The sequence below is a fragment of the Phyllobates terribilis genome, unplaced genomic scaffold (genome assembly GCF_046119375.1).
Source record: "Phyllobates terribilis strain yellow unplaced genomic scaffold, ASM4611937v1 Scaffold_49__1_contigs__length_9717188, whole genome shotgun sequence".
NCBI lineage: Eukaryota > Metazoa > Chordata > Amphibia > Anura > Dendrobatidae > Phyllobates > Phyllobates terribilis.
This window is the reverse complement of record NW_027362809.1, coordinates 7,813,549-7,837,695: the sequence shown is the minus strand read 5'-3', so window position 1 is coordinate 7,837,695 and position 24,147 is coordinate 7,813,549. Positions and strand designations below refer to the sequence as shown.

Sequence of the window (24,147 nt, the reverse complement as noted above, 5' to 3'; positions counted from 1 at the left end):
CCAGAGATGCTTAGCACTTGTTGGCCCTTTTGCCTTCACTCTGCGGTCCAGCTCACCCCAAACCATCTAGATTGGGTTCAGGTCTGGTGACTGTGGAGGCCAGGTCATCTGGCGTAGCGCCCCATCACTCTCCTTTTTGGTCAAATAGCCCTTACACAGCCTGAAGGTGTGTTTGGGGTCATTGTCCTGTTGAAAAATAAATGATGGTACAACTAAACGCAAACCGGATGGAATAGCATGCCGCTGCAAGATGCTGTGGTAGCCATGCTGGTTCAGTATGCCTTCAATTTTGAATAAATCCCCAACAGTGTCACCAGCAAAGGACCCCCACACCATCACACCTCCTCCTCCATGCTTCACGGTGGGAACCAGGCATGCAGAGTCCATCCGTTCACCTTTTCTGCGTCGCACAAAGACACGGTGGTTGGAACCAAAGATCTCAAATTTGGACTCATCAGACCAAAGCACAGATTTCCACTGCTCTAATGTCCATTCATTGTGTTCTGTAGCCCAAACAAGTCTCTTCTGCTTGTTGCCTGTCCTTAGCAGTGGTTTCCTAGCAGCTATTTTACCATGAAGGCCTGCTGCACAAAGTCTCCCCTTAACAGTTGTTGAAGAGATGTGTCTGCTGCTAGAACTCTGTGTGGCATTGACCTGGTCTCTAATCTGAGCTGCTGTTAACCTGCGATTTCTGAGGCTGGTGACTCGGATAAACTTATCCGCAGAAGTGACTCTTGGTCTTCCTTTCCTGGGGCGGTCCTCATGTGAGCCAGTTTCTTTGTAGCGCTTGATGGTTTTTGCAACTGCACTGGGGGACACTTTCAAAGTTTTTCCCAATTTTTCGGACTGACTGACCTTCATTTCTTAAAGTAATGATGGCCACTCGTTTTTCTTTACTTAGCTGCTTTTTTCTTGCCATAATACAAATTCTAACAGTCTATTCAGTAGGAGTATCAGCTGTGTATCCACCAGACTTCTGCACAACACAACTGATCGTCCCAACCCCATTTATAAGGCAAGAAATCCCACTTATTAAACCTGACAGGGCACACCTGTGAAGTGAACACCATTTCCGGTGACTACCTCTTGAAGCTCATCAAGAGAATGCCAAGAGTGTGCAAACCAGTCATCAAAGCAAAAGGTGGCTACTTTGAAGAACCTAGAATATAACACATATTTTCAGTTGTTTCACACTCTTTTGTTAAGTATATAATTACACATTTGTTAATTCATAGTTTTTTTGCCTTCAGTGTGAATGTACAATTTTGATAGTCAAGAAAATACAGAAAAATCTTTAAATGAGAAGGTGTGTCCAAACCTTTGGTCTGTACTGTACAATCCTTTGTCTCCAAACACAGACAGCCACCTCATGCCCTCTCCTGCTCCCACCTACTAATGCTTTCTCTGCTCCTCCTCACTGCTGGCGACATCTCTCCACATCCCGGCCCTCCTCACCACATCACATCCCTACAATCACTTCCACCTCCTACCCACAATCTATCCCAAACTCTCGTAACCCTTCTGACCTTATACCCATCCTCCCAGCCCCTGCTTCCCCAGTCCCCCTAACAGGAGCTCTATGGAACGCTCTCTCCGTCTGCAACAAACTTTCCTACATTCACGACCTCTTCATCACTAACAAGCTTTCCTTCCTCGACATCACTGAAACCTGGCTCAACCCCTCTGACACGGCCTCTCCTGCTGCACTTTCGTATGGCGGATTCCACCTCTCCCATACCCCGCGCCCCACCGGCAAGCACGGTGGAGGAATAGGTTTCCTCCTCTCAGATAACTGCTCCTTCACCCATATCCCACTGCCGCCCTCAATTACTCTCCCATCTTTTGAAGTGCACTGCGTGCGCATCTACTCCCCCTCCAACTGGCTGTCATCTACCGCCCCCCAGGATCAACCACCACTTTCTTTGACCACTTCACCACTTGGCTACTTAATTTCCTCTCCGTTGACATCCCCACTATCCTCATGGGTGACTTTAACATCCCCATTGACACTTACCTCTCAGCGGCCTCTAAGCTTCTATCCCTCACTTCCTCCTTCGGTCTAACTCGGTGGTCTTCCACACCCACCCACAAAGACTGCCACATGCTGGACCTCATCTTCACCCATCTCTGTTCCCTATCTAACCTCTGTAACTCACCTCTCCCTCTCTCTGACCACAACCTACTTACATTCTCTACCCTCTCCTCTCCAGGTCAACAATCCCCACTCCACAAACTTGCACACCCTCGCAGAAAGCTCAGACACCTTGACCTACACTCACTCTCTGAATCCCTCCTCCCTCTTACAGACATTAGTTCCTTACATGATGCAGATGTTGCTCCCACTTTATACAACACCACAACAGCTGCAGCTCTCTATTCGGTCGCCCCCCTCACACATACCAAAGCTTGCACAATCAATAGACAACCCTGGCACACCAGCCTAACTAAAGAACTGCGACGGGCCTCCAGGGTTGCCGAGGGCAGATGGAAAAAGTCCCACTCCAATGAGCACTTCATTGCATTCAAACAATCCCTCACTACCTTCAAGTCCACACTCACTGCAGCAAAACAAACATACTTCGCATCCCTCATATCCTCCCTGTCTCACAACCCCAAACAACTATTCAACACCTTCAATTCTCTCCTCCGTCCCCCAGTGCCTCCTCCCTCTCCTCTTATTTCAGCCGAAGACTTTGCCTCATTCTTCAAGCAGAAAATTGACACCATCAGACAAAGCTTTTGCCTAAAGCCCCCACAGCCCCTCCCCACACCTACTAAGCCCTCCTCCTCCAAAACCACCTACGGATAATCAACTATCCTCTTTACTCACCAAATCACACCTCACCACCTGTGAACTTGACCCAATCCCGTCCCACCTCATCCCAAACCTTACCACTATCTTCATCCCAACCCTAGCCCACCTCTTTAACCTGTCACTAACAACTGGTATCTTCCCCTCATGCTTCAAACATGCCTCAATCACACCCATCCTCAAAAAGCTCTCCCTTGACCCATCCTCTCTGACTAGCTATCGCCCCATATCACTTCTCCCCTATGCCTCAAAACTACTAGAACAACACATCCATTCTGAACTGTCCTCCCACCTCTCCTCCTGCTCTCTCTTCGACCGCCTACAATCTGGTTTCCGACCGCACCATTCTACTGAAACTGCACTGACTAAAGTCACCAACAACCTACTAACCGCCAAATCTAAGCGACACTACTCCGTCCTCCTCCTCCTCGACCTGTCATCTGCCTTCGACACAGTGGACCATTCCCTCTTACTACAAACTCTCTCATCTCCTGGCATCACAGACTTAGCCCTATCCTGGATCTCCTCATACCTAACCGACAGGACATTCAGTGTCTCCCACTCACGCACCACCTCCTCATCTCGCCCCCTATCTGTCGGTGTCCCCCAAGGTTCAGTACTAGGACCTCTGCTCTTCTCCATCTACACCTTAGGCTTGGGACAGCTCATAGAGTCTCATGGCTTTCATTATCACCTCTATGCTGATGACACACAGATCTACCTCTCTGGACCAGATATCTCCTCCCTACTAACCAAAATCCCACAATGTCTGTCCGCTATTTCATCCTTCTTCTCTGCTAGATTTCTAAAACTTAACATGGACAAAACAGAATTCATCATCTTTCCGCCATCCCATTCACCCCCCCCAACTGACCTATCTATCAATGTCAATGGCTGTCCACTCTCCCCAGTCCCTCAAGCTCGCTGCCTTGGAGTAACCCTGGACTCTGATCTCTCCTTCAAACCACATATCCAAGCCCTTTCCACTTCCTGCCGACTCCAACTCCAAAATATCTCCCGGATCCGCACATTCCTCAACCATGAATCTGCTAAAACACTAGTGCACGCCCTCATCATCTCCCGCCTTGACTACTGCAACCTCCTGCTCTGTGGCCTCCCTTCTACCACTCTTGCACCCCTCCAATCTATCCTAAACTCTGCTGCCCGACTAATCCACCTGTCCCACCCGCTATTCCCCGGCCTCTCCTCTCTGTCAATCTCTTCACTGGCTCCGCATTGCTCAGAGAATCCAGTTCAAAACCCTAACCATGGCATACAAAGCCATTCACAACCTGTCTCCTCCATATATCTCTGACCTAGTCTCCCGGTACATACCCGCATGCAACCTCCGATCCTCACAAGATCTCCTTCTCTACTCCCCTCTTATCTCCTCCTCCCACAATCGCATACAAGATTTCTCCCGTGCTTCCCCCCTACTCTGGAACTCTCTACCCCAACACATCAGACTCTCGTCGACCGTGGAAACCTTCAAAAGGAGCCTGAAGACCTACCTCTTCCGACAAGCCTACAACCTGCAGTAACCACCGCTGCATGACCAGCTCTACCCTCACCTAATGTATCCTCACCCATCCCTTGTACATTGTGAGCCCTCGCGGGCAGGGTCCTCGCTCCTCCTGTACCAGTCGCTGTCACATTGTGTTCAAGATTATTGTACTTGTTTTTGCTATGTATACCCCTTTTCACATGTAAAGCGCCATGGAATAAATGGCGCTATAATAATAAATAATAATAATAATGTATACATGCATGTAGGGGAGCAGGCCTTACTAGATGTCTAGTCTTTGTACAGTATTATACCGCATGAGGATGGTATCAGAGGAGTAAGATGTTTCTTGAAATCGAGATCAGTAGAGTATAGCAGACATAATGACTTTATGGAGGATCTTCTAAAATTCACTCTTACTCATAATAACTTCTTTCTTTTTGACAGGAAGTACTTCCACCAGCTCAGGGGTACTGCGATGGGGAGCCACTGTGCCCCCTCGTATGCTAACCTATTTCTGGGCTGGTGGGAGGAAAACACAATATTCATAGATGATCATAAGTGGTGGCAACCATATCTTGGGGCTTAGTATAGATATATTGACGACATTTTTATCATCTGGTCAGGAACGAGTGAAAAGTTTCTTGAATTTGTCAGGGAACTCAATAGCCGTAGAGTGGGCCTGAGATTTATATCAGAGTTTAACCTCTTTACCCCCGAGGGTGGTTTGCACGTTAATGACCTGGCCAATTTTTACAATTCTGACCACTGTCACTTTATGAGGTAATTACTTTGGAACGCTTCAACGGATCCCCCTGATTCTGAGATTGTTTTTTCGTGACATATTGTACTTCATGATAGTGGTAAAATTTCTTCGATATCACTTGCATTTATTTGTGAAAAAAAAACGGAAATTTGGTGAAAATTTGGAAAATTTTGCAATTTTCAAAATTTAAAATGTTATGCCCTTACATCAGAGATATATGTCACACAAAATAGTTAATAAATAACATTTCATTTCCCACATGTCTACTTTACATCAGCACAGTTTTGGAACCAACATTTTTTTTTTTATTAGGGAGCTATAAGGGTTAAAAGATGACCATTGATTTCTCATTTTTCCAACAAAATTTACAAAATCATTTTTTTAGGGACCACATCACATTTGAAGTCACTTTGAGGGGTCTTTATGACAGAAAATACCCAAAAGTGACACCATTCTAAAAACTACACCCCTCAAGGTGCTCAAAACCACATTCAAGAACTTTATTAACCTTTCAGGTGCTTCACAGGAATTTTTGGAATGTGGAAGAAAAAAATGAACATTTAACTTTTTTCACACAAATGTTACTTTAGACCCCTTTTTTTTATTTTCGCAGAGGTAACAGGAAAAAATGGACCCCAAAATTTGTTGTGCAATTTGCCCTGAGCACGCAGATACCCCATATGTGGGGAAAAAACACTGTTTGGGCACACAGCAGAGCTCAGAAGGGAAGGAGCGCCATTTGACTTTTTGAATGTAAAATTTGCTTGAATAATTAGCAGACGCCATGTTGCGTTTGGAGAGCCCCTGATGTGCCTAAACAGTGGAAACCCCCCACAAGTGACACCATTTTGGAAACTAGACCCCTCAGGGAACTTATGTAGATGTGTGGTGAGCACCTTAAACCCCCAGGTGCTTCACAGAAATTTAGAACATTGAGCCGTAAAAATAAAATGTTCACATTTTTCCCACAAAAATGTTTTTCAGCCCCCAATTTTGCATTTTCATAAGGGTAACAGGAGAAATTGCACCATGCAATTTGTTGTACAATTCCTCCTGAGCACGCAGATACCGCCATCTGACTTTTTGAATGTAAAATTTACTTGAATACTTAGCGGATGTGCCCCTGATGTGCCTAAGCAGTGGAAAAAACCCACAAGTGACACCATTTTGGAAACTAGACCCCTCAGGGAACTCATCTAGATGTGTGGTGAGCAACCTGAACCCCCAAGTGCTTTGGAGAAGTTTATAACATGGAGCTGTGAAAATAAAAAAAATCTAACTTTTTCCACAAAAATGTTTTAGCCCAAATTTTTTTATTTTCACAAGGGTAAGAGGAGAAAGTGGACCCCAAAAACTGTTGTGCAATTTCTCCTGAGTACGCCAATACCCCATAGGTGGGGAAAATACAGTGTTTGGGCGCATGGCAAAGTTCAGAAGGGAAGGAGCATTGTGTGACTTTTTGAACGCAAAATGGCTGGAATTGAGAGCGGACGCCATGTCACATTTGGAGAGCCCCTGATGTGCCTAAACAGTGGAAACCCCCCCACACGTGACCCCATTTTGGAAACTATGCCCCTCAAGGATTTTATCAAGGGGTATAGTGAACATTTTGAACCCAGAGGTACGACACAGAATTTGACAACATTAGGTCATCATATTGAATAAGTTGTCATTAGTCTTGAGCGCAAGTGCTCGCTACTTGAGTCTACATCAGGTACACGGGTATGCACCATGTATCGTGCGTGCTCGAGTGACATGCTCGAGTCCCTGCTCGCATGTTTCATGGTTATTAGACACCCCAAAAAAAACATGCGGGGATCGCCCGTGCATAGCAGGCAATCCCCGCAAGGTTTTTTGGCCATGAAGCATATGGGGCAGAGACTCGAGCATGTCACTTGAGCACTCGCGATACTCAGTGCATACCCGAGCTCCCGATGCAAACTCAAGTAGTGAGCACTTGTGCTTAACACTAGTCGCCATATCGTCATCTTTTTTTTTTAACTTTTGAAAAAAATCCCTAGCCCAACCCTAGAGTTTATTTTTTACGCCGTTCCTCGTGCAGTATAAGTGATTAGACGACTTTATTCTTCGGGTCGGTGCGATTACAGAGATACCAGAATCATATCGGGTTTTTATGATTGACAGCTGTCACACACTAAAAGACGCATCTTTTGGTAAAATCTAGTTTTTGCATCACCATATTTTGAGAGCTATAATTTTTCCATATTTTGGCCAACAGTCATGTGACAGCTTGTTTTTTGGGGGATGATTTGATGTTTTTATTGGTACCATTTTCAGGCACTTGACAATTTTTGATCGCTTTCTATTCCGATTTTTGGGAGGCAGAATAAACAAAACACAGCAATTCCAGAATTTTTTTTATGTTTTTTTTTTTTTTATGCTGTTCCGCGTGTGGTAAAATTGATAAGGCAGCTTTATTCTTCGGGTCAGTACGTTTACAGCGGTACCACATTTATATTGTTTTTCTATGTTTTGGCGCTTTTACACAATAAAAGCTATTTTATAGAAAAAAATATTTTTTTGCATCGCTTTATTCTGAGAGCTATAACTTTTTTATTTTTCGGCTGATGGAGCTGTATGGCAGTTTGTTTTTTGCGAGAAAAGATGACGTTTTCAGCAGTACCATTTTTATTTATATTCGTCTTTTTGATCGCGTGTTATTTCATTTTTTGTTTGGCGGTATGATGATAAAGCATTGTTTTTTGCTTTTTTTTTTTTTTTTACCGTGCTCACTGAAGGGGTTAAGTAGTGGGACAGTTTTATACGTCAGGTCGTTCCGGACGCGGCGATACTAAATATGTGTACTTTTATTGTTTTGTTTTTTTTTCCATAATATTTATTAATGGGTACATTATATTTTTATTTTTGGTGGATTATTTTTTTTATAATATTTTTACAATAATTTTTATTTTTTTTTTTTCCATTTTTTAACACTTTGTGGACTTTTATTCTGTGTCCCACTCTGGGACTTTCACTTTTTTTATTCTGATTGCCTGTATAGCACAGGAATGCAGCACCATTCCTGTGTTGTACAGGCTGTCAGTGCTGCACAGGGAGAAGATTATTTTGTCATGCACTGCGCATGACTAAAGAATCTTCCTGCTGTCTGGTGACCCGGATGTTGTCATGACGACATCGGGTCGTCATGGCAACATCCGGGAAGCCGCGGCAGACAGCGCTGGAGGCCGGAAGAGGAGATGAGTATCCGAATCACCTCCCCTTGCCACCGCAATGCTGCGATTGACTTCGATCGCAGCATTGAGGGGGTTAATGTGCCGGAAACGGTGCGGGACCACTCCCTGCACATAGTACCAGGTGTCAGCTGTGACAATCAGCTGACACCCGTCGGCGATCGCCCCGCACCGCTTGTGTGCGGGCGCGATTGCCGTATGACCTAATAGTACGTCATTGGTCTAATAGGCCCAGGTCACCAAGACGTACTATTAGGTCATACGTCAGAAAGGGGTTAAATATTACCAGTTGCCTTTCCTGGATGTACTAATCAAGAATGAAGGGGATGGGGCCCTAGGGACACTCATCTACCATAAACCTAGAAGCACTAATAAACTATTGTAGTGGGATAGTCACCACCCCATCCTCCTTTAAAAAAGCAATATCCAAGGGCCAATTTTTACGGTTGAGAAGAGACTGCTCTAATGTCACAGATTTTAATATAGACATGAACACCAGATTCATGGAAAAAGGGTACCCACAGTACATTTTGGATTTCACACGATTATTTGCAGAAAATCAGGAGAGTCAGACACTCCTCTATACCTAACCAAGAGAGCAAGAAAAAGATGGGATAACACGAGTAATAGGAACTTATGAGAATCGGAGTGACCATATCTTTAATATCCTGAGAAAACCCTGGACCTGAGGGTGCTGTGTGATCTACTCCCACAATAACTTTCAGAAAGGGTCGATCAATTAGGGACCGTTTAGTGCATAGTTTCTATAGAAACCTGCACCCAAGTGGACTTAGCTGGATTGAAGAGTCTGCGGTTTCTTTAGATGTGGATAATGTTGTACATGTAATTGGATGAGACCTTGTAAATCTTTCTTGAGTTCCTCTACAGTTAAAATCATTTTCCAGAGGGATTATTCCAACTGTAAAACCTCAGGACTTTTATATGTGGCCACATGCACCTGTCCCCTAGATTATGTATGAACGACCAAGAGGCAGTCTAGGAGGAGGGTGGGGGAGGGGGCATTTGGGTAATTTTATGCCATGGTCAGGATACCCCAATTAGTGAGACACATGAACAGTGCACATCGAGTGAAACCGGAAACCTCTCCTTTTGCATCATTGAGGTGGTTAAACCCAATGTGAGAGGAGGTGATCACAATAGATGTATCAAAAAGGAAAGAGTGGATTTCCAGACTGGATTGATGAGCCCCTAAGGGACTTGATGAGCAAATTTCCTATGCCTGTTTTGTGTGAATACATCCATATTCTGAATTACATTTTTGGATTTTATACTCTACCCATTTCTACTCAGTTCCCAGTGAATGAGGTTCACATATTGTTTTACTTCATCAAGATATCTGAGCTCCTATATCAGAATTAGCTCTTATCAGTTATATCCCACATATACTATTTAGTAATTAACAAGTGTGGTGATCATTGTATATCTCCAATTATGTAATAAGGGTCAAATTTGACCATTTAGGAATATACTGTGGGCTCTCATCCCATATTTTATGTAGTGATAAAGTACATCTACATGCCTATTGCATGATGGGAGGATGTGCAATACTTGTTTTTAGTCTCCCATGATGCTGATCTCAGAGACAGGACTTTTCTATATGGGAGGAATGCAATCCAGATTCAATATGCACTCCGGCACATCCGGACATGCACAATCGCCAAAAATTACCCTAGATGCTCTCCGGCGTGGAATGCATAACTACGGTCATGCGCAGTGAAGGGTATGAGTAGCGTGGCAGCAATCAGTTTATCTGCCGTTAAACTTTATAGCACATCACTTCCGGACATGCACACTAGGAGATGGACATTATCGGACCTCTCGCGCATGAGAAGAAGCTCAAGCGCAGTACATTATTGTAGACAGACTCCATTTTATATATCCTATGACAATTCACTTCTAGGAATGGGAATGGTTCTCCTAGTCTGGGAGGGTTTTGGATGAAGTGGGATATTTAAACATGGACACCTGGCTATTAGGCACACTATGCTGAACATCATGAATTAACATCCCTGAATCAAGTCTCCTGATGAACCTGTTGGGGAAACGCGTTGAGGCGGATTATTGAAACATTCTCTGAAGAGTACCATACCCTTTCCTTTACATATACCTTGAGACATACGTGGTCCTATTTTAATGTATCAGTGTATTTTTTGATATATACTAATCAGGGTTATCTAGGGCTTCTGAGGGACAGCCACCGGTGAGTCTGGATGCCACTGTCGTCTCTTAGGGTGCCAAACTCCGCACTTAGGCTGTAACAGCTTTGTTTAGGTACAGGATAGGGTAAGCCATTCAGCTTGTAGTTTTAAGTATATATATGTTGTTAGTCCAGTTTTTAGTGCATATATTTTAATTTGGGGGGCAGAGGGTTTCCCACAGTACTACCCATTAGACACACAATTTTGTGTGGCCACTATAATGCCTGTGAATTGAGAGGGCTCGGTGCGGGTCAGCAACGGGCACCCTCTCCTTCCCAATCATCAAACTTTCAGCTACAACCACATTCCTGTGACGGTAATACCATTGAATAGGATAATGAATCAGGAAGTCGAAAGCTCACTGATCCATCATTCAGCCTTCGCCTGTGAATCTGAGTCTCTGTGCACTGCAGGCACAATGATGTCACTACATTACACCTGTAGTATGGAGCTCAGTACTCACACTGCACAGACCGGAGCAGTGCACCCAGGAACGGAGTTGGTTGAGTAGTGTGTGTGTGTGTTTTTTTCTTAATATCAGGAATTATGGTGGCATCATATTAAGTGAAGGGCTGTTGGGGCTCTCATGCAGAGTGGGAGGCTGCTGGGGGCCATTAAACTGTGTTGGGTGCTTTGATGGACTTTAATGGCCTCCATATTGAGTGCGTGTCCTCATTTTGTTTAGCAGGCTATTGTGGCCATAATACTCTATGAGGGGCTGTGGGGGCCATCCTACTGTGTGGGGCCATTATACTGTGTAGGAGCCTCATTCTGAGCTACATGGGCATACAGGAGAACAATTTCCTGGTGATGAGTCAGATAGGGAAAATTAAGTGAGAAATACAAATTTTTGGTCTACCTGGTGACTTGAATTGATATGGTGTTGTGTGCCCAAAGGAAGACATCAGATGGTACGTTCTGAAGGAAAACAAAGATATAATAGCAGTGGGAATCAGGATTCCAAGGCGAGAGCAAAACAGAGACAAAGAGCATAGAGTGGAGTAGAAAAGGAGATCTTGTGAGGATCGAAGGTTGTGTGTAGGTAAGTACCAGGAGACTAGGTCACAGATGTATGGAGGAGACAGGTTGTGGATGGCTTTGTATGTCATGGGTAGGGCTTTGTACTGGAGTCTCTGGGTAATGGGGAACCAGTGAAGGGATTGACAGAGGGGAGAGGCGAGGGAACAGGTGGATTTGACAGGCAGCAGAGTTTAGTATAATTTGGAGAGGTGCGAGAGTGTTAGAACAGAGGCCACACAGAGCAGGAGGTTGCAGTAGTCGAGGCGGGAGATGATGAGGGTATGGACTATGGTTTTTGCAGATTATTAAGTAAGGAATGTACTGATCCGGGAAATATGTTTGAGTTGGAGTCGGCAGGAAGTGGAAAGGGTTTGGATATGTGGTTTGAAGGAGAGATCAGAGTCCAAGGTTACCCCAGGGCAGCCAGCTTGTGGGACTATGGAGAATGAGCAGTCATTGTGGTGAGATGTGATCTTGAGAGTAGAGCGGAAAGTTGATCTTCCGTGATGGCGGAGAAGCTGGTTTTGGAGGAGGAGGACTGAGTAAATATGAGCAGGGGCTGTGGGGGTTGTCGGCCAAAGCTTTCTCTGATGTTATCAATCTTCTGCTTGAAAAATGAGGCAAAGTCTTCAGCTGAGATGATTGGAGAGGGAGGATGTGCTGGGGGATGGAGGAAAGAATTGAAAGTGTTGAATAGCTTTTTAGGGTTGTGAGACAGGGAAGCTATGAGAGATGAGAAGTATGTTTGCTTTGCTGCAGTGAGTGTGGACTTGAAAGTGGTGCCATGAAGTGCTCTTTGGAGTGGGATCTTTTCCATCTCTGCTCAGTAACTCTGGAAGCCCGCCTCAGTTCTTTAGTCAGGCTGGTGTGCCAGGGTTGCCTGTTAATTTTGTGAGCTTTGGTATGTCTGAGAGGGGAAGCCGATTTGGGAGATGCAGATATAGTGGTGTTATATAAAGCGGCAGCATCTGCATTGTGTAAGGAACTTATGTTTGCAAGAGGGAGAAGAGACTCGGAAAGTGAACGTAGATCAAGGTGTTTAAGATTTCTGCTAGGGCGTGCAGGTTTGTGGAGTGGGGATTGAGCACCTCGAGAGGAGAGGGAAGAGAATGTAAGTAGGTTGTGGTCAGAAAGAAGGAGAGGTGAGTTAGAGAGGTTAGATAGGGAACAGAGGCGGGTGAAGATGAGGTCCAGAGTGTGGACATCTTTGTGTGTGTCTGTGGAGGACCATTGAGCGAGGCCGAAAGAGGAAGTGAGAGATAGAAGCTTAAAGGCAGATGAGAGGGAAGTGTCAATGGGGATGTTGAAGTGACCCATGATGATAGTGGGGATGTCAGCGGAAGGGAAATGATATGGACGATTCCTTATCTTAGACTAACAGAGTTTAAGCAAACAATTGTCTGGAGAGGAAGCTACAGTGTCGCCAAACTGGGACATGAGTTCTCCTACGAAGAACTGAAGATGAAATGCCACAGCAATATTCATTCTCTTTAATAGTGAGCACACGTGACCGCCGAGCCGTAGCTGTAGCCGTGCTGCGGCAACATTGTGAGAGCTATTAAGGAGAATGAATATTCACTGCTCCCCACATCCATGGGCGTGGGAAGCAGCGAATATTCATTTTCTTTAGCAGCGAGCACAGTGTAATCTACAGTAGGTGGCTCCTGCCTCCTGAGCCCCGCTACGCTGCTGCTCCCCCACCAGCCACAGTGTATGTGTGTGTGTGTGATATATATATATATATATATATATATATATATATATATATATATATATATATATATATATATATATATATATATATATATATATATATATATATATATATATAATATGTGCGGGATGTTTGGCCTACTTATAATGATTTGCTGGACTGTTGTAGCTTATAACAAAAGTTAAGTACCGACACGTGTAACCGGTTCTTGACTCTGCATAATACAGAAGAAGCATCCATGAAGTGTTGTGCCTGCTATCTGATGTATATCAAGTTCTTGTAAAGTAAAGTTTATTTTTGGACTTTGGTCTCCCTCATTCATCTCCATACCATCTGGTCCGGGTTATATATATATGGTTATATTTATGTTTTATATTGGGATCTGTGATTTCAGTCTACTCCACTGTGTATAGGATGTCTATAGGATAATAGAGTATAGTAAAGTTGTTATGGACGTGACTCAACCTATATTGTGCAGTGAGTCTGTTGTTCCTATAGTGACAGATTTTTCTTGTTGCTAAAACTGATCTATTTTTTTTCATGTTAAACTTTTTTTAAACCACTCTCATTAGTGCGATCATACAACATACAAGCCTCTGATCGCTCCGGTGATGCACTGTACTACTGTAGTGCCGTGTACTATCACTGCCTGTCAGTGTAATACTAACGGCCCCATACACATGAGATAAGTGTTGACTGAACGGTCATTTGGCAGACGGCTATCTCTCCAGACTCCCCCATACTCCCAAATATTCCAGCTTTCCTGTGATCTGTATGAGGGTCACCTCCAGACTCCTCTAGGGGAGGATTATCTACAGGAAGAACAAACGGATTAGCCTCTGAAATTCAGGATGCCAGATCCTTCTCTGCCCTGACATCATCTGTCAGGAGGCCCCCAAATACATTATATAGTCGACCTAACCCCCGAAATCAGTGCTTTCATGCAACTTTAGTCTAATGTGTATGGGGGCGTTAAAAGTTTATTGAACGCTGCCTCTGGCCCGACCTAATAGACTTTTGTACATTGCAGGCGCAGACACCATTATTAGACATTTAAGTATCGTAGTAACTAGGCGGCCCCATACTATCGAGTACTTGGGGAAGGAGGGGCATTTAGCCCAACTTTGTCAAACCTTATTAGATGCCATGTTTGCTTTTGACAGCAGCAAGTGGTTAAACTACCATGGTATCGTTGTAACTAGACGGCCCCATATTATCAAGACCTTGGGGGAGAAGGGGCTTTCAGCTAAACTCTACCAAACCTTCTGAGATGCCATGTTTGTTTTTGTCAGCAGCAAGTGGTTCGACTGCCAGGGTTTTTGTTGCAGTCACACCTGTGCCATCCCTGCGGTGTACATCTATGTCCTGATGCCCAAAAGAGGTTTTTTGTTTTTCTTAAATGTTTAACGTATTAAAAAATAAGAAAATTTCTTTTTGCATGTTTTTTTCTTTTTACAAGATTTGTTGGTACCAATTTTCTTTTGAAACATTTTAATATCTGTTTTTTTCTGGTGTTTTTCTTGCAGTATAGGAAAGCCTAAGGCCAGAAATAAACCCCATAAAACACTGTACGAGGAGACTTTGGTATCTAATAATTTCTGTCCGAGGAGTTTGTGAAAACAAAAAAGGTTTTCTAAATGCCTCAAACTTATATGTGTGAATGAGACATAAGATCTAACGAGATAGAAGATTACAGACCAGGAAAGATGGGAAACATTCATATAGACGGGTGGTGATGTAGTCAGTGATGGACTCTGGCCAAATATGTTTCTAGAGCCGTAGTAGATGAAGATGAAGATGTCGTCCTCATCATGAAGTAGTTATTTCTCATGTCGCGTGTAATGAATATCTCCTGCAGTATTGCTAATGCCGATTCCAGTGTCTGTAAATGAGACGAGAATTAGCGTTATGGAAGATGAGTCTATGAGAAATGTATTCAGCTGCAGACTCCAAGGAAGAAACTGCTTGTTGTCTGTGGCCTAAAATATATAGGTTTTATTACTAGATGTAAAGAAGAAAACTAAATACTGTAAAATAATAAATATCCTCATATGTTTCCCCTTATTATCTCCAGTAATTGTATTATTACACAGGGTTTTTATGATGTTACATCGGCTCATCTTCTTCTCATTCAGGTCTCTACAATTTCGGATCCTCTCAGATCTTTTATAGAAGAGAATTTTCCTGATTTTACCCATCAAGGATGGATATGGACAGACACAAGATGGCGGAGAGGATAATACACCTCACCCTAGAGATCCTCTTCCGGATTACTGGAGAGGTGAGAGATTCTGATGACGTCACATTACATCATTCTTATCTATGGGAATAACAGATGGACAGAACTGGAGAGGTGAGGACTCTGGAAATGTCTGTAGTGAGATTTATTAATGTGTCTCTCCATAACCAGGATTACACAATAATGGAGAAGACCTCTAGTGAGCGTTGTCAGGACCCTGTGTCTGAGGGATGGGAAAGACACCTGAGCCCAATCACGGGGTCTCCACCTCACCCCCTCATACATGAGGACATCAATGACCAGAAGATCCTAGAACTCACCTACAAGATGATTGAGCTGCTGACTGGAGAGGTGACACTGCTGGGAATACTGGGATATTATACAGTAACGCTATGAAAGGATTGGGGGGATGACTGTATCATTGTATGTGTCAGGTTCCTATAAGGTGTCAGGATGTCGCTGTCTATTTCTCCATGGAGGAGTGGGAGTATTTAGAAGGACACAAAGATCTGTACAGGGACATCATGATGGAGGTTCCCCAGCCCCTCACATCACCAGGTAATAGACAGGACTAAATACACACGGCCTATAATTATCTGTATGTAAAGAATGAATTCAGCCCCTTATGTGTTTCCTCCAGATCTATCCAGTAAGAGGACAACACCAGACAGATGTCCCCGTCCTCTTCTTCCACAGGACTGTAAACAAGAAGATCCCAATGTTCCTCAGGATCATCAGGTAGATGGAGAGAAGGTGCCATGAGATCTCCCCTATGATGTGTAGACGGCTGTGAAGGTCTTATGCTCAGTCTTGTTTTATCCACTAGTATTATATGGTTTATACTTGTGTAATGAGAGCGGTGGAGATGGCAGGATTAGAGCTGATCATAGATGTGACTTCTCCATCTGTCTGTGACTTTTACAATATATCTTTCAGGGTGAAGATCTGTCCCATATTAATACTACAGAGACATATGTGAGGGGTGATGAGCGGTGTAAAGAGGAGATTCCTACATATGACTACCCAGGTGAGTAGTAACCACTAAATGCAGAGAGGTCATATAGTCTTCTCAGTCACCGGCTGTGGCTGCTTTATTGGTGGTGTAGTCCGACCGTATCACAAACGTGTGATCACCATTTTGCCGCTAGAGCATAACATTCGCCACCATCTGAAAATGTTCAAATGACTTTGTGAATTGGGAAAGCCCTTTTCTATAGAACTTACAACCTGGAGGATCCACCTACCCCCTGGGATTAGGAGACACTGACCTTTACCTGCCCAGATCTGTAAACCACAAAGCCAAATGACAGCGTACATAGAATGTGCTGACTAGTGAGAAAATCACTTGAAGAAAAATATTATGATGGGCCTGTAAGAGAAAGCAAGAGGGTAATGATGCAATAACAACATAGTTTCCTTTTATCTAAACTTTAAAATGTATTTTAAATCTAACTTCAAACAGGATTGTGATAAACTATACAGAAAACATTACACCTGTGCCATGATATATCTCTAAGCTGTGCGTGGCTGATGGCTGTAATATACATTTATTCACACCTGCAGGAGATGTGGTGGCTCCAGCCCTGGTTTCATGGATTCACTCCATGTCATAAATTCCATTATGTTTTCCATCCTAAGGAATTCAGATTACTGCACAATCTCTGAAATGGGAGCACTAATACTTTCTCTAAACTCAAGTTTAGTGTTGGAGGTCTCTCCCCAAATATACATTGTTGTTTGGGATCTAACATAGAATAAAAAAATTTCTTTTTTTTTTTTACAGGTTGTGGTGGGATCGGCCGGCCTCACTTATGTGAGACTCATTACACCCTGGCAGTCTTTTGAAAAACGTTCTCCATTGCTTTTTCCAAATGTCCGAGATCTAAATTTAAGACACCTCAGCTCTGCACTATTATAAAAAGTTCTCTTTGAACGTCTAATATTTCTTCTTGAAACTCATCGGATAGAAAATATTGTCCCTTACGATAGTTTAGATTGCCAAGAGGTTTCACCACTAATTACTCACTTTTTACTGATGAAGACTGTTGAGTTTGATCATTTCAGTAGATGTTATTGTCTATACTCACAGTTTTTGACTATAGTAGTTAGTGTCCAAAATACTCTGATTTAACCCGTTCTCGCAGCCAGTTTTGCGTTTTAATCAGGCCCCATTTTTCTAATCTAACGTGTCACTTTATGTGGTGATAACTTTGAGATTCTTCACAAAGGATAATAGGAAACAAATGGACCTTACAAATTATTTTCTAACTTCTCTTGAATCCGACAATACCCTATATACGATTGTACACTACTGTCTGGGCACATGGCAGGTTAAGAAGGGAAGAAGCGCCATTTAGTTATTTGAATGCAGATCTTGCTGGGATAGTTTACAGACACAATGTATTGGGGGCACTGTTCATGGTCACCTGGCAGCTCAAAAGAAGGCTACCACAAACAGGCTTGGCGCTATCTACTTCATTTTCCAGATCCCAGGGATTACTTGGCTCATCACTTATTTAACCCCTCAACATGGATCTGGACTTAGACAGAGACCCCTAGGCTTGGGCCACGGTGTTACCTACTGTTCTGTGGAGTGAGAGGGCAAGAAGAATAGTCAGGTAGTTGGGTCAGAACCATGAGGGCAGAGAAAATACAAAATCAGAAGACACAAAAGTAGTCAGTAAACGGGCCGGGATCACAAGAGGAAACAAACACACAAGCCGGGAGCTGAGCACAGAGGACTGAACCAGAGGAGGACAAGGCTGTATCTGGCAGCTTCCGGCAATATGCTTCCAGCTTTAGTAGGGTGCGTTGCTTTCCAAATGGCTGAAATAGGGAGCAGATTACTTCAGCTGGACAACAAACACACCCATACTGCCAGACTGGATGGTACTACAGGTCCCAGGCACCCTAATCTTAGTGGCTGGACAGAGACTGCGCCACCCAGAACTTCTGGTTCCTGACGTCTCCTCCATCACCAGCGCCGCCTACAGAATGAGTGTGCGGTAAAAATTTCTCTACTGGTGAGAGAAGCAGATGTCGCAGGAGCAGATCCCAGAGGAGATGGGACGCACCATTTGCAGAAGCCCTAATATGACAAAATGTCAGAAAACCCGGGCAGTAAAAATCCCCATAAAGTGAATTCATTTTGGAAATTATAACCCTCAGTGAATTAATCTATAAAAGTTTTGATTATTTTGACTCCATAGGCACTTTCTGAAAATTAGCACTCAGTGGATGTTGGAGAGTAAAAACTGCACATTGGCCATTTTTTTTTACCAAACACATAATGCCCAGATTGTGCTCCAGGAGACGCACACCGTAAATTAAGTTGGTTCTTCTCACTATAGTAATGCCAAATACATGGAGGCTAAATGTGGTTTGGGCACACTGCAAGGCTCAGAAGTGAGGGGGAGATTTGACTTCGAAAAAGCGGATTTTGCTGGATTGGTTTATGGAAGCCATGTTGATTCTAAAGAGCCTTTGAGAATCTAATAATGTAGAATCCTCTGTTTGACTTGAGTGGGGACTTGTTTTTTGTGAGATGAGTAGAAGTTTTCATTGGTATTATTTTTCCCTACATAACATTTTTTGATGGCTTCTTATTCTGTATTTTTGAGGCAGAATGAACAAAAAGTTGAACACCACACTCTACTGGTTCATCCTATGAGGTTTTTTATTAGACTGTGAACTGTCATTCTATCAATAACTTGCCATTTCTACAGACATTTTCAAGTGCAATTAACACAAGAATCCCATAGAAAAATAAATAAAGATTGCATACCACTTCTAAATCAATCTAAACAAACACATCCCTGGGCTACATGCTAGTCCAGGGAAATGAAGAGATATATGCTCAAGTTTAAAAATCAATTTTATTAGACACAAATCTAAAAAATAGAGGAATATTTTAAATCCTCTATTGTTTAGATTTGTGTCTAATAAAATTGATTTTTGAACTTGAGCATATATCTCTTCATTTCCCTGGATTAGCATGTAGCCCAGGGATCTGATTGTTTAGACATTTTAAGTAGAAATGTTCAAAAATATAAATTTCAAGGATATTTTATTCAAAATTAATAATTGTTTTTTTTTCTTCGCAGACGACTGTACCAGAAGATCAGATGGACAGGAGATTTTTAAATTGGATGATCTTGAGATCCCACAGGATACAATTGAACTGAATGCCATTACTCCAGATATACCATCATCCCTTCACAGCAAAGATCTATCATCTAATTCTATGAAACATGTCCTGTCTGCTGATTCATTACCGACTACTAAGGAAAATCAAAATAAAATAAGCATTACAAAACAAACTGCTCCTAAAGCAAATAAGTCATTTTCACATTCAGAAAATGAAAACAGTTTTACCCTCGAAAAGTCTATTCTTAAACATCAAAAAATACACACAATGTATAATAGATTTTTTTATTCCAAATATGGAAAATGTTTTAACCAGAAATCAGTTTTTGTTAATCACCAGAGAAGTCACACAGGGGAGAAGCCTTTTTCATGTTCAGAATGTGGGAAATGTTTTAACCGGAAATCAGATCTTGTTCGTCACCAGAGAACTCACACAAGGGAGAAGCCTTTTTTATGTTCAGAATGTGGGAAATGTTGTAACCAGAAAATACATCTTAATAAACACCAGAGAACCCACACAGGGGAGAAGCCTTTTTCCTGTTCAGAATGTGGGAAATGTTTTTACCAGAAAACAAATCTTGTTAATCACCAGAGAACTCACACAGGGGAGAAGCCTTTTTCATGTTCAGAATGTGGGAAATGTTGTAATCAGAAATCAGATCTTGTTCGTCACCAGAGAACTCACACAGGGGAGAAGCCTTTTTCATGTTCAGAATGTGGGAAATGTTTTAACCGGAAAGCGCATCTTGATAGCCACCAAAAAATACACACAGTGGAGAAGCCTTTTTCTTGTTCAGAATGTGGGAAATGTTGTAACCAGAAATCAGATCTTGTTCGTCACCAGAAAACTCACACAGGGGAGAAGCCTTTTTTATGTTCAGAATGTGGGAAATGTTTTAACCAGAAAATACATCTTAATAAACACCAGAGAACCCACACAGGGGAGAAGCCTTTTTCCTGTTCAGAATGTGGGAAATGATTTAACCCGAAATCAGATCTTGTTAATCACCAAAGAACTCACACAGGGGAGAAGCCTTTTTCATGTTTAGAATGTGGGAAATGTTTTACCCTTAAATCAGCTTTGATTAAGCACCAGAGAATTCACACAGGGGAGAAGCCTTTTTTTCTGTTCAGAATGTGGGAAATGATTTAATCAGAAATCAGATCTTGTTAATCACCAAAGAACTCACACAGGGGAGAAGCCTTTTTCATGTTTAGAATGTGGGAAATGTTTTAATCGTAAAATGATTCTTGATAGTCACAAGAGAACCCACACAGTGGAGAAGCCTTTTTCGTGATCTTTTTTTTTTAATCCAATTCACTTCTGAGATTTTTTTCACTAGTTTTTTTTTTTTTTGACAAAACAAGAAACCAGTTCATACAATAATCAAATAACATACCATAGGGATGACATACATGCATCTCTCCTATAGATCTTTTCAGCTTTCCTATTACCGTCTGATAACTTGCAGTTACTATATCTTACAATTAACATTCCACATTCTTGAAATCTCTTATATAACCATAATATTGTAATAAACATTATAATCCTATAACCCATACCACATGTTAAGGAATTCCAATACACATTACAATGAAACATTAGACCTCGCCAATACCCCCCTTCTCCCATAAGTCATTGTCTCTCCAACAATAACCCCCTTGATGGCATTCCAGGTGTATCCAACCATAAGCCCCATATTTTCTCAAATTTATTCATTCAGTTTCGTTTTTTATATACCCCTTTTTCTAATCTGATAATATTATTTACCCTATTTTTGAGTTCACCAATTTCTGGAGGTAAGGGGTTAATCCATTTGGATGGAATATGTTTCCTATCTTGAAATAAAATATGTGAAATCCCTATTGAAATTGGGTCAAATTCCATATCATCCTCTAATATACCTAATAGGCATTTTTGGGGTCTGGTTGAATATCTATTTTATATACCCTCTTTATAATAGACAGAACTCCTTTCCAGTATTTACCTAACTCCCGGCATTCCCATAGCGGATGTAATAGGCCCGCAGCATCCATGTTACATCCTGGACGTTCAGTGACAGTCCGGTATCCTATGTTACATAGGAATCTAGGCGTCTTATATTTCCTGTGTATTAATATGATCTGGGAAAATCTCTGAACCTCATGTAAAGATAATTGGGGTACCAGTTCTAATACCGCTCTCCATTGATCCTCAGTAGTGTTGAGCGAGTATATTCTATTAACCCTTTCGCCGAGTATGCTCGGGCCGAGCTCCGAGTATTTACAGCTGCTCGGTGATATGCTTGAATCGCTCCCATGTGCATGATTTGCAACTGTTTGACAGTTTTATTACATGGGAGGAATGTCTTTCTTACACATTCCTCACATGTAATAAAGCTGTCAAACGGTTGCAAATCATGCACACGGGAGCGATTCAACCATATCCCCAAGCAGCTATAAATACTCGGACAGAACATACTCGCTCAACACTAATCCTCAGAAATTGGACCTATATCTCCATCCATTTTTGTCTAGCTGGAGAAGGAAATTTTTTTAAAATAATTATCAAGAAGGACTCAATAAAATATCAGAAATACAACGCTTAGTATTTCCCTTCTCTAATACCAACTTAACAAAAGTATTATTTTCTACCCAAAAGGGAGTCCATCTTGATTGTGCATTAAATGAATGCCGAAACTGTAGATATTTATAGAATTGTTTATTTGTCAACCCAAATTGATCAAAGGTCCTTTAATTGATCAAAGGTCTTAAGTATCCCTTCAGACAATATGTTTTATATTGCATATATTCCTTTATCCACCCAACTCCAAAATCCCTCTAATTTATAGACCTCTGCATATTTATTATTAAACCATATAGGTGTAGATTCATTGCAGTCTCCTATTTCCATTATATCTCTACCCCTATCCCAGACCTTGTAGAGTAGAGCAAGTGTAGGGTATATGGATTTCTTGTGTGCGAGGTCTTTCAGTTCCACTATATGAATAGGAATATTCCACGGTGTCCTGAGGTAATTAACCCCTTAATACTATTTGGGTTTGCAGCGCTTTGCCACCCACCCCAATGTTGCAATATAATATATTAGTGCATTAGGAATCGCCAATCCACCAGATTCCTTGTCACTTTGTAGATATTCACATTTTATCCTAGCCGATTTCTTTTTCATATAAGAGAACGAAACTTGCTATGAATTTTCTGAAAATGGGAATTATGGATCCAAATAGGGGCACTATGCAGAATGTATAAGAGTTGGGGCATCAATATAATTTTTAATAAGTTCCCTCTTCCTACAGCTGATAATGGTAATCTCCACCACGCATCGATTTTCTCTTTAAACTTTTCCAGAAGAAGATATAGAATCAGTACAATGTAATCCGGAGATCTTATTGTTATACTTATACCAAGGTATTAGAATTTCTCAACCGTTTGTATTCGTGTATGTTCTAATATGCTCGAATTAGGGATATCATCACATGGTAGAATAACCGACTTATCCCGATTAATGGACAGGCCTGACCATTCACCAAACTCTCCAATAATGTTCAGAATAGGATCAGTAGACTTCTGGATATCACCTACAGTAGAAACCAGAAGTTTACATACTTTATAAAAAGACACATATACATGATTTTCTAAATAGCTGACATGAAATCAGAATAAACCTTTCCCGATTTAGGTCAATTAGGATTACCATAATTTTTAATATTTGCCAAATGCCAGAATAATGAGAGATAGAGAGAATGTTTAAGGCATTTTTATTACTTACTGCAAAGTCAAAAGTTTCCATACATTTCATTAGTATTTAGTAACATTGCCCTTAGGCTGCGTGCCCAATATGCGTTTTTCAAGCATTTTTGCAGCAGAATTTCCGCAGCGAAAACGCTTACAAAATGCTTGGTAATACGTGCCCCATTGTCCCCATTATCATTGCGGAAAAATACACACCATGTCCATTAAAAAAACGCATGTAAAATTCACATGCATTTTTCCTGCCAGGGAGATGCGGAAAAAATCTGCAGCATTTCTGCATTGTGGGCCCTTAGCCTTAAACTGAATGACTTGCGTCAAACGTTTGGGATATCCTTCCACAAGCTTCTCACAATAGTTGGTTGGAATTTGGGCCCATTCCTCCTGACAAAACTGCTGTAACTGATCCAGGTTTGTAGGTCGTCTTGCTCGCACCTGCTTTTTCAGCTTTGCTCATAAATCTTCAATAGGATTGAGATCAGGGCTTTGTGATGGCCACTCCAAAACATTGACTTTATTATCCTTAAGCCACTTTGTTTCGGTCATTGTCCATTTGGAAGACCCATTTCCGCCCAAGCTTTAACTTCCTGGCTGATGTTTCAGATGTTGCTTCAGTATTGCTACATAATGTTCTTTTCTCATGATGCCATCTATTTTATGAAGTGCACCAGTCCCTCCTGCAGCAAAACAAACCCACAACATGATGCTGACTCCCTCGTGTTTCACAGTTGGGATGGTGTTCTTAGGCATCCAAGCTTCTTCCTT

General features: G+C 42.1%; 1 pseudogene; it reads left to right on the top strand.

The window, feature by feature from the left end:
• Positions 1 to 24,147, top strand: part of LOC141191653 (uncharacterized) — an 81,245-nt pseudogene that overhangs the window by 8,197 nt on the left and 48,901 nt on the right.